A 12,435-nucleotide genomic window follows, 5' to 3' on the forward strand; every position below is an offset into this window, starting at 1 on the left:
TAATAAACAAGTATTACTTTGCATAAAATATCGTGAATTCTATGATAAAAATCATTGGTGCCAATAAATTTGAATTCATCTGTTTTTTTTTGCTATTATTAATGAAAAAATTTTTTAAATATTTTATAATAAACACAAAGTGTTTCAGGAGATCTGTAGATGGTCGATATAAATGTCATCAACACTTTCATAAAAAATAATTGGTGAAAAAATGTTTTTTTCTCCAAAAAAAACGCAAAAATTAAAAGGGTGCTAATAATTTCGGCTTTAACTGTATATATTAGACACACATTGTTAAAGACAACAGAAAGTTTCTGTTTTGTAACACCTTTCTTTATTTTGTCAATATTTCGTATTATCTTTTTTATATATATATATCGAACGTATGGATGTATGGTCCAAGCATTTTTCCTCTTGAAGTGTCGGCGGTTTTTTTTAACTTTTTAACTATCCGTGTAATCATCTACACATCGTCACGAACGTGTGTGAGAGGCTCGGCTGGGAATTATGGGAAGATTTATTTTAATAGTGGTTGGGTTGCGAGTGAAGGTGCGAGCGAGGGTCAGTGGGTTTTCTGGTGGTGGTGGGGGGTGCGTTAGTATCATGGGAACAAGAAAGCGTGCCAGTTCTAGGGTCTATAGCAGGAATATGTTGGGCGTGAGGAGAGAGGAATGAGTTATGCGGAACATTTAAGTACGTTGGTACTATTCTGGAATACAACCTGATTAAGGCTGGGTTTTTGCGTTTTTATATAAATAACTTCAAGGATTTTGAGCTTCTTTACATTTGTTTCATGGTGTAGTATTTTAGTGTTGTTATCAAAAATTTCTCTGAAATTCGAGGGAGGTAGTGATGTTTTTTATGTGAGTGTTGGAATATGGCACTAGATTCAACATTATGGCAGATGTGGTGGCGGTAAAATGTAGTGGTGGTGGTGGTATGTCCGACGTTACAAGAAACGCAATCTTTCAATAGAGTCCGCACTGTTTACTGTACAGAATTATTCCCCTTTTCCGTATTTCTAGTAACATTATATACGACCCTCAACGATTTGGAACCCTCGAGACACTTGCAAAATTTACAAAGTGCAAATTTAAAACATATATAAGCCGATTTCGTCGCTGGAAATCCACAAAAATACCAAAATGAATACATCCCTATCAGTCGTTAGCCAAAAGCAGTGGGCCTAACCATAAAACGTGAAATAGAAAAGGGGATTATCAACACTTATGTAACTCTTTCAGAGATTTCAAAACAGAAAATCTATTAAATATTATTAAATCTATAGTTTTTTATGATTAAAATACCACGTTTACTATAACCAAATATTCTATACATTTCATTTATTAGTGCATCTAGTTATTATTACACCTAGGCATCATGTGAGATAAAAAAAAAAGTACAAGCATAAAGGAAACACACACAAACATACACACAAACATACACACAGACATATATATGTGTATATATATATACTAACACACAAAAGTAGTACAAAAGTAGGGTTCAAATCAGTCAAATTCACTTGTTTGTATAATAAATGCAGTGTGTGATGTATTTGTTTTTTGTTTTTTGTTTGTTTGTTTTTTACTTTTTATTACTGTATACCTACTTTTGCACCCACCGTATATATATAATATTGTTTAATTAAATATTAACAATAATTTTTATACTCATATATATATAAAAGGAAATGTTCACATCTTATGAAGTATCATGTATTTATTAATACATTCAAAAGAAATTAAAACCAAACAATGGTGCAATTTAAAATGAATGAACCATTTATTATTGGCTCACAAAGAGCTTCCACGCAGGTCATAAAGATCTCATTGATAACAACCTGTGGTGTTCCCTGGAAACTGAGTGACAGAAAGTGTCTTCCTGTTTCCAGTACCACCACATCTTTCGATAACATTTACAAAGGACTTTGCATTATCGCAACAGTCGCTTACCATTGATTTTTCACTAGCAGCGGCCATTGGTCTTAACTGGAATTTGAGTGGCAATAAGCCTCCCCAAGGTCCTAGTTCTCTTCGCACTTGTCCAGCGGGTGTTTGCTCAGTGCATTCTCATCGGTCTTTTCTTCCTCCTTAAGTAATCGGTCTCACTTTGGTGGGGGTGATATGATAATTGGAGGATGAGGGGGTAGAGAACTTATGTCGCTTCAACGTTCTTGGTTATATGTAACGCTTCATATTTTGCCTCTGCAACAGGTCCGCACATGTGGCTCATGTGTGTTAGTCTCCACATTCAAGTGTTTTCCTTAATATTTCAGCTGTTTTCATTATTGATATTCGTTGTATTTTTCCAGTTATTCCTCTAATTCCAATTTCTCCCATACTTTTTTCCAAGGTTTTCGAGATTGTTCCTAGTGCTCCTACTATTATAGGTATTATTTGGATGTTCTTCATCATCCATATCCCTTTCCGCTCTCTGGCTAGCTCTGTGTATTTGCTCCGTTTCTCTTTTTCTTTGATATTCACACTGTGGTCAGCTGGAGCAACAAAGTCTACGATTTGACATGACTTTTCTTTGTTGTTAATTATTACAACATTCTGTCTTCTTGCTTGGATGGGTTTATCAGTTTGTATGTCCATGTCCCATAGGATTTTGTGATTTTCATTTTCAAGTACTGTTGCCGGCTTATGCTGGTACCATTTGTTTGTGCGTTCAAGATACAGTTGTTTGCATAATTCCCAGTGTACTGCCATTCCCACTTGGTCGTGTCTGTTCTTGTATTCTCTGTGAGCCAATTTGCTGCATTCACTTACTATATAATTTATCGTTTCATCTTTTTTCCACAGAATCTACATTTGCTGCTTTCTTGTGTTTTGTCGATCTTTGCTGTGATTGTGGTTCTATCGAGTTATCCTGTGCTGCAGTTATTAGGGATTCAGTTTCTCGGCTTAGGTGTCCTTTTCACAACCATATCCAAGTCTTTTCGTTATTCTCATCTTTTGTCATCCTTATGAATCTTTCATGTAGTTGTTTTTCTTCCCATTTTTCTTTTTTCGTCCTATCCTTTATCTCTCTGTTTTCTGTTTTGTCGATTTTTTTAGTGTCTCTCGCTGCCAAGATTATTCTTTCCGTGTTTTGAGTTATATTTTCGTTTCAAATTCTTTTTTGTGTCATGCACACAGTTTTCTATACAAACTAGTCCTCTCCCACTTTCTTTCCTTTTCAAGTAGAGTCGGTCAACATCGTCCTTTGAGTGTAGTCCGTTGTGAATGGTCATGAGTTTTCTGGTCTTCTGATCGAGCTGTATCAGTTCTTCTTTGGTCCAGCCTATGAACGGTTCTGAGTATCTTACTAGTGATACTGGCCATGTATTTATACCTTTTAGTACGTTTCTGCTATATAATTTCGTTTCTATAAGTTTATTTTGTTCTCCTGATGTATTTCTTTCCAATTCTCTTTTTCATTTCCGTGGCTCCCAGAACTCTCAAGTATTTATAGGCGTCCTGTTACCCTAGGGCTCTCATCTCCGTTTGGTTGGGTAATTCCATGCCTTCTGTTGTCTCCAGTTTTCCCTTTCTTAATACTAGTAGTGCGCACTTTTTCATACCAAACCATTCGAATATCCTAGCTGTAGATTCTGGTAGTGTTTATTAGTGCCTCTAGTTCCTTTTCGGTCTTCACAAAAAGTTTCAGCTAGTCCATGTATAATAGGTGGTTCATTTTTTTCTGTGTTAGAGAACTTGTATCCAGCTTAGCATATTCTCAGTATATTGTTGAGGGGCATCATGGTTATGATAAACAGCAAGAAGAAGATGCCTATTTTATTTTAATTTCCGTTATGTGTTGTCCATCATCGGTCAGTTCCAGTCTCCATGTTCTCATCGCATTTTCAATCACGATGATGATGCTGCTTGGTATTTTATACATTTTTAAGCATTCTATTGTCCATGTTTGCGGGATCCTGTCGTACGCCTTTTTGTAGTCGATCCATGCCACGGCTAAATTCTTTCTCCTTCCATTTACTTCCTTTAGGATCTTTTGATCTATATATAGCAGATCATGTGTTCCTCTCTTTCACTTTTGGCATCTTTTTAATTCCTCAGTCCACGGTTATTCAGGGAATGGTAGATTTGTTCCCTCAGTTGTTCTGGTATTATTATTATTATTATTGTTATTATTATTATTATTATTATTATTATTATTATTATTATTTAATATGATGAAAATTTAGATATAAAATACATCTTCTTTGGGATAAGAGTTCCGAAGAGATATATCAAAAGTCAGTCAATTGAAAATAATAAATTATTCTATATGTTATTCATTTTAAAATTGCACTACTTTTTAGCTTTCAGTTTTTATCTATATAATGTTCAGCTTGTCCCTTCCCTAGTTAGTTCGTACGTTACGCTTTGAAAAAGGCCAAATAAAAATTTGGAAAACTGCTTTCAAAAATGGCTATAAAACGGCCAAACTAGCAACCCTGGACAAGACTATGTATGTGACCCTCTTTGATGTAGCCTCGTTTTCAAATACCATTATAATAATATATAATCGTTGCTGTAATAGTGTGAGAAAAGAATAATAGTAATTTTGACGTGTAGAGGTTCTTCACCCAAGAGGTCAACGAAACGTTACGTGAAAAAAACAGAACATTCGAAATAAACAGGGCAAAAAAGAAGAACATTGTCTGTTAAGGGGTACTGAACTGAAGGAGTAAATTAACGATTGTCTTTTACTCAATGTGATTTTATTATTTGTATTAAACTATGTGGTATAATATTATTTAGTATTTATTAGTACTTATTAGTTAATCTCATTTGGATCAGTTCTATATATAAAATGCAATTGACATAATGTTCAAAGAAATATACTTATATTTGCTGCGTGTTCTTTTCTTTTTCTCTACAAAATACTAATTTTAGGGGCCTATCCAAAAATACCAGCTTTATCAAACATATTTGTTGATCAAATGCATTTCTCACTTCGTGGAATTTTCACGGGTCCTGCGAGTTATAAATATTTATACATGATGCTTAATAAGATGTGAGCATTTCTTTAGTCATGTGTGTGTATACGCATATGTGTGTGTGTGTGTGTGTGTGTGTGTGTGTGTGTGTGTGTGTGTGTGTGTGTGTGTGTGTGTGTGTGTGTGTGTGTGTGTGTGTGTATACATAGTGAGAGAGAAATAAAGAGGGTGAAATTTAGTAAACTACATTGGTAAAGAATGCTATTAAACGAGCTAAATGTTTTCGGTTGCAATGACTCAATAAAGACCGTTCTGAGTTAAGCGATCATTGGAGAGTAAATTTCCGTGTTATGAATATTGGTAATTGCAAGCAGGTGACGCTACTTATATGAAGGAGGGGGTCTTGAGATAATTTTAGAAATAAATAATATATTGCAGCAAAGCAGTTGATTAATATCACACCCGCAATTTAACCCCCTGTTCAACCTCTCTCTCTCTCTCTCTCTCTCTCTCTCTCTCTCTCTCTCTCTCTCTCTCTCTCTCTCGTCTGAAAAGTCGTTTTAAAGTGTGGATGTACTTATGTCTGTTAAACACTGACATCAATTTTACTTTTGCCAGCAAGGAGTTTCCATCACATCAACATACTTCGGTAAAAGGTGCCTCCTGTTAAAGACATTCAGTTGGGAAAACTGGTTTTTAAATCAAAAGCCACGTTTTGAAGATGAGGTGCATAGAAGATCCAGAATACCTTTGATATCGCTGACGCTTCACTACGCTCTAATTACAGTCATTACACCTTAAATTCGTGTCCGTACACGCACACCATACATACATACATACACACGCACACACATACACACACACACTCACACACTCACACACACACACACACACATATATATATATATATATATATAGAGAGAGAGAGAGAGAGAGAGAGAGTCATCAACTGAAAAACTTTCATATTGTTAGACGTTCAGTCTTGAGAGACAAGCGATACCCCTGTGACAATAGCTGCGCATGTAATTGCAAAGAAATGGTTACGCGATTCCAAACCGCACATCTCTTGAATTGTTCTACTTGATTTCAGTGGCAAGAAGTCCAGCACAATTGGGAACGATGCTCAAATAAGCTGAGAAGACAAAGAACACCTATCATTCACAAATGATCATCAATTTAGCATTAATCAGGCTTAACGTTACTAAACTTTGGTGATCTAATGGCCAAACTATATATAAACGGACGGACAAATATCCAACAGGATGAAACACTAAACATTATACAAATTAGAATGCACATATTCGTGCATATATATATATATATATATATATCTAACAGTAGAAAACTACGAGCTGAAAAGTCATATGGTTAAGCTTAAACATGGAAAAGTAAAGGACTAGTTGTTAAAACTGGAAAAGAAAGAGACAATATATTCTAGAAAAAAATATAATAAATTTAAAACTTAAAATATTGCAGATTATATAATGTTATGAATTGAATTTTAACTTAACGACTAAAATTACTAGAAGCCATACTAATAAAAAAAGAACATCCCTTATTAACCGAATCTCATCATTTTCGGGGAAAATGTACTAACTGTATTCAACAACTAACAATAAATAATGTAAATAATTAAAATATAAAATAAGAAAATCGAAATTAAAAAAATAATAATTCGCCCCTACCCATCCTGCACCAACCTTTATAACCAATAATAAAAAAGTAACTATAAATACACCAAGCCTGAAAGAAAAAGAAAAAGAAAACAACAACAACAACAACAAAAACAACAACAATCGTTCCTGACGACGATCGAATGTACCGATAAAAGTGCTTGAGAATAATATGACTGAGCAACAACTTTTGGGCGTCATTAGCTGGCCTTGACAGAAGGTCCGCCCGGCCTTTTGGCCGGGATCAAAATGTGGCAAGTCTGTGTGTACGAAGAGGAGCCAAATTTGAATACGTGTTCCCCGCCTAGGTGTGGAACGCGCAGTTCTGTAAAGTAAAATTAAACAGGTAGTCTCTCAGCTAGCTGAGTGTGTGTTCAATCCCTCCCCGATTAGGAAGCCTCCAAGATCCCCATCCCCTCTTACCTGCAATTTTTGTTTTCACCCCTTCCTCTAAATTTTACCCATCTTGGAGAAAAAGAAATACAAACTAACCTCCATCCCTTACCCACAAAAATTTTCTTTTCTCCATTCACCCCCATCTAGAGGGCATCCCCACCTAGAGACTGACCAGCAGAAGCGAGGTTACTTTTACAAACCTAGTGGAACGGGCAGTCTATCAACTAGACGGGGTTGGGAGGGTCCTACTAATCACCTTTTGTTTTTTCTTCCCCCGCCCTCGACACAAATGAATTATTGTTACCATTTTATTGTTATCTTTTTTGTTTTTACACGTCAATAAAAAATGTTTTAAAAATTGGGAGTTACTAGGACGTCCCCCAATATGAAAGGGTGAATGCGGTATTATGGTGAAAGAAGATACTAGCTGGGAGAAACTTTCGACTTTGTTTAGTTCTGGAGTGACAAGGATGACCAACAACCCCCAAAATTCCCCCCTTTTGAGTTGGCCATGTGCCTAAGTTTTTTGTTCAACGTTAATTTTGAATGTATTTTTTAACATGAATAAAAGATTTAATATCTCAAAGTGTAGTATCTGTTCCGACAGATGCTGCAAGCAAAGACCAGCTATGACTAGCAAAGACCATATGTGGGGGTAACCCTACATATCTGAACTTGGTCAAGGTAGGGATCACCCTACGACCACAGTTACTATCCAGCTCCCATTTCCCACCTCTCGGGAGCAGGATCCCCCTTTCCCTCCCTCCTCCCTCTCTCTCCACATTAAAAAACGGCCTTGTGTCTAATTTGCTCAGTGGGGAAGCAAATAAATACCGTCATTAGCTGGCCTTCGGGACAAGATCAAAGTGTAGTATCTGTTCTTCAGATGCTGCACTAAAGATAATTTGTACCAGTCAATGGAGGGGAAACCCTCTATACTGGGACAATTATTATTTTTGGTAACCAGAGTGCTCCCTTTTTGCCTACTTTTAGGGGATCTGGTTTTTACCTCACATTAAAAACGGCCTTGTGCCTAATTTGCTCAGTGGGGGAGCAAATAAATACCATCTGTTCTTCAGATGCTGCACTTCTATTTCTTGTTCTCTTTCGGTGGAGGAGAAATCCTTCACGACTGAGACAATTTTTATTTTTGTACCTTTTCTCCACATTAAAAAACGACCCTGGTGTCTAACTCTGTCCCGTGGGGAGGCATAGTAAATAGGTACAACATGCCAGCTGAATTAAAAAAGACCGTTCGGCGAATTAAAAAGATATCTAAAAACTCGGAAAAAAAGAATACCTCTGTCGTGTTCAATCAGACGTGTTTGAATAATCACTTGCTGCCAAAACATATATATATATATATATATATATATATATATATATATATATATATATATATATATATATATATATGCGTACATAAGTTATATAAAGTATGTTGAGAAACACTTTAGCAAGAGTTAAACACATATTTATTATTCGGAAAGGAAATACAAATAGAGGCGAAAGTCTTTAATTCATTAATTACTTTTCTTCTCGTCAGAAAGGAGGAGTTAGTAAAATGCATAAAGACATTTTCTCAGTAAAGTCTTTAAAGAAACTAAGTGCGAAAAGGATCATACTAGCGTGAAAATGAAATGTAGAATAATGAAATAGATGGAGTGAGGTAAAAAGAAAAAAAGAAAAAAAGAAACAGAAGAAAAAAATTGGTTTCACGTGAGAGTGTGTTCCCATAGTTGTTGAGTCCAAAATCCGGTGAATCTGAGAAAATGATATAAATAAAATAGCCATATTTGTAGTAGTCCGTGCACATGTTATTTGAGATTATAAATGGTCCAAAGAATAAATATCCTAGTGGATAGGCACAGATGAAGAAGTCCAGTCTCTGAAGTTATCCAAATAGAAAGCGTTTGGAAGAAGGTGAGGCAGGTGACTGACCAAACATAAAGGCAGTTCAATGCTTTGATATATATATATATATATATATATATATATATATATATATATATATATATATATATACTAGCAAAAGTACCTGTCGTTGACTGGGTTCAAAAACAGCCTACAGAAAGTGGACTCTGATTTATGAAAGTATGATAGGTTATGAAAAGGAAGGGTTGTAAAGAGATAGCTTCGAATTTGGAGGTATCAAAACCAAAGCAAAATATGATGAAAGTATAAATAAAATAGATAAACCCCATAATTTATTATACCATACCTGTTCACACTGAAACACTTATCACAATATTCTGTGGATCTATATTAAAAAAAACTTATTAAACTTTGTGACATATTTCCATTCTATGGAAGTCAGGCGCGAACCTATAATTTTATTATACCATATTTCTTCAAACTGAAACATAATTATCAAAGTATATTTACGCAGATAGATATGAAAAGTCTTTATTAAAGTGTGTGCCTATTTCCATTCTGTGGAGACCAGGCGCGAACGTAAACCCCACACTTTTATTATACCATACTTATCAAATATTATTATGTACATCTATATCAAAAACACGTGTGAACGTTTTTTTTTTTTTAATTTTTTATTTCCATACTTTGTGGACCAGGCGCGAACGAAGACCCCACAATTTTAATGAATCATCATTATGCCAGATCAAACATACCCATTCCTGTGTCTCGATACATCTTCTATCATTATATGTTATCAGTTTTCTATAATAGTCAACCATATAGGAGCCTATTCGTGACCAGACACACACACAGACGTTCAGCTTTATATTATATATATATATATATATATATATATATATATATATATGCGTGTATGTGTTTATGTATGTGTGTGTGTGTTTGTTTTTTGCTTTTTATTTTTAATTTTTAGTATTATAAAAACGCTGTGATGTCTGCATTTATATTTGCAAAATGTAAAATGTACACTAGGAGCGGGGAGGTATATTACACGAGTAAAATTTTCTAAATAGTTTCTATTATGTTTTCCTTATTATTGAAAGTTTAGATGCACATAAAGATTTATATTTCTTTTAAAACAAAGGATATTTGGCAAGGTCTGTCCTAGTTTTTTTTAATAAACAATTTAAAATAGTCGGCAATTGGTATGCGCAATTAAAAGATGGTATAGAAAAACTTGTTGTCAAAGTGTTCCTCTTTATATTAAAAATAGCTTTTTAAAATATAATGTTACTATTAGGTTGACAAGAAAGTTCTTGTGGAATTTTAAATTTTGATTTCAAATGATGCAATATGGTTTTCGTCCTGCTAAATCTACAGCTGATGTGCTAACTGTAAAATTACATAGGATTAGTCACTCTTTTGACGGGTGCTTAGTCTCTTGAACAATAGCTTTTGATATATCAAAGACTTTTGATAATGCATGAAATAAAGATCTGTTTCACAAAATTTCCAGCTATGACCAAGCTGGAAATCGCCTCTCAGCTATTAAATCTTTTGTCTCTGATAGGTTTGTAAGAGTAATTGTCGATGAGCAGAAATCAAAAGCTCAAAGTATCAACGCTGGCATTTCTCAGGGTTTCATCTTGGGTCCACCTCTCTCATCTTCATCAACGGTCTCTTAAATCACATTGTTAGACAATTCGTAGACATTTGTGCAGAGGAAACTACTTCGAAGACCGGTAATGACCAAGATCTTTCTGATTTTTTCCATTCTGACCTTGAGCACGTCCTGCAATCGGAGAAATGGTAGCTGGTTAATTTTAATTAATTAAAGTTTAGTTTTAATTAAACAAGCTTCTCTCTTTCAATCAGAAACGCACTAATCCTAACCTGGACCCAATTTAAAGTAATGGATCTCGTCTTGAAACAAAAACATGCTTTGACAAGTGTCTGGAACTGACTTTCACTCATAATCTGAAATGGAACACACATCAAATCCGGTTCCAAGGTCACCGAACAATGGTTGGAACATTTTACCACTCCGGGAAGTCCCATATTTAAAAGGGGCGTGTCGTCTATAGTATCAGGCATGGTTGACGCAAGGAGGAGCTGCTCATAGCACCCTTTCCTGCTTAGACTGTCGGACTTTCTATTTGCCTCCTCAATTTGAAGTTATTTTTTTAAATTGACGTGAACACTAGAATATTTCAATTAAAAGTCAAATATGAACAGGTAAAATCATAGAAGAATAAAAGGCCAATCAAATGAGGGATAGTTTCTTTAGACAGTTACATTAAATTTAGCTTAAATTTGCAGTTTTTGAAAAAAATACAAGTGCGACTTTCATTTTGCCGCCTGTGTATATATTAAAAAATTTGACTCATGTCCAGGTAACCTACATCTAAATTTTCAAGTGTTTAGACCCAAAATTGGTGGAGAAGTTTGGTAGAGTCTACAAAGGTCAACTTTTTCAACTTTGACCTCTTGGCAGAAAAGTTTCCGCCCAAAATCTGATTAAAAAGCTTGCTACATGCCTGAATACCCTTCAAATGTTTAGACACAACATTTGCTGAATAGTTTTCTATAGATACCAAAAGTAAACCCTCGATTTAAATTCTTGCCCTATGTCTGAATACACTTTATGCAAAATTTAAATTGTTTAGAACAAAACTTGGCTGAGTAATTTGGTAAAGACCGTAAGATGTAAAAAAAAATTTTACTTTGACCCCAATTTTTACCCTTTAATATTTATTGTTTTGGGCTGAAATCAAATTAAAAAGTTTGATCCATGTCCATATAACCTACATCTAAAATTTCAAGTGTCCATATAACCTACATCTAAAATTTCAAGTGTTTAGATTCAAAATTAGCGGAGGAGTTTGGTAGAGTTTTAAAAGGACAAATCGTTGAACTTTGACCCCTTGCTAGACAAGGTTCTGGCCGAAAACCGATTAAAAAGATTTTCCCAAAGCTCAATACCCCTCGTGTCAAATCTCGAGTCTGTAGACTGAAAATTTGCAGAGTAGTTTGGTAAGGAAAAACACAGAAAAACACACACACAGATAATTTCACTTTTATAGATATATAGATTTAATATTTTTCAGATGAAAGTTCTATCTGACATGTACTTTTATATGTGTATAATGTAATAAGATCATTTTAATAAGGAAACTAAAATGTTTTACAAATTTAAAAAAGTATAATTTGGGGGAGTAATAACTATGAGCAAACATTGGGGTACAGAGTACAATTTAATCCAGTCATAAAGGTAAAAGTAATAAAGCCTAAATGAGATTAGGGTATAATTAAATTATAATTAAATAATTAAATTATAATTAAATTATAATTTAATTATAATTACAATTATAATTGTGATTATAATTACAAGTATAATTACAAGTATAATTACAATTATAATTACAATTATAATTGTAATTATAATTAAATTATAATTACAATTATAATGACAATTATAATTAAATTATAATTACAATTATAATTAAATTATAATTACAATTATAATTAAATTATAATTACAATTATAATTAAATTATAATT

The sequence above is a fragment of the Euprymna scolopes genome, chromosome 6 (assembly GCF_053919585.1).
Source record: "Euprymna scolopes isolate OS-2025 chromosome 6, ASM5391958v1, whole genome shotgun sequence".
Taxonomy (NCBI): Eukaryota; Metazoa; Mollusca; class Cephalopoda; order Sepiida; family Sepiolidae; genus Euprymna; species Euprymna scolopes.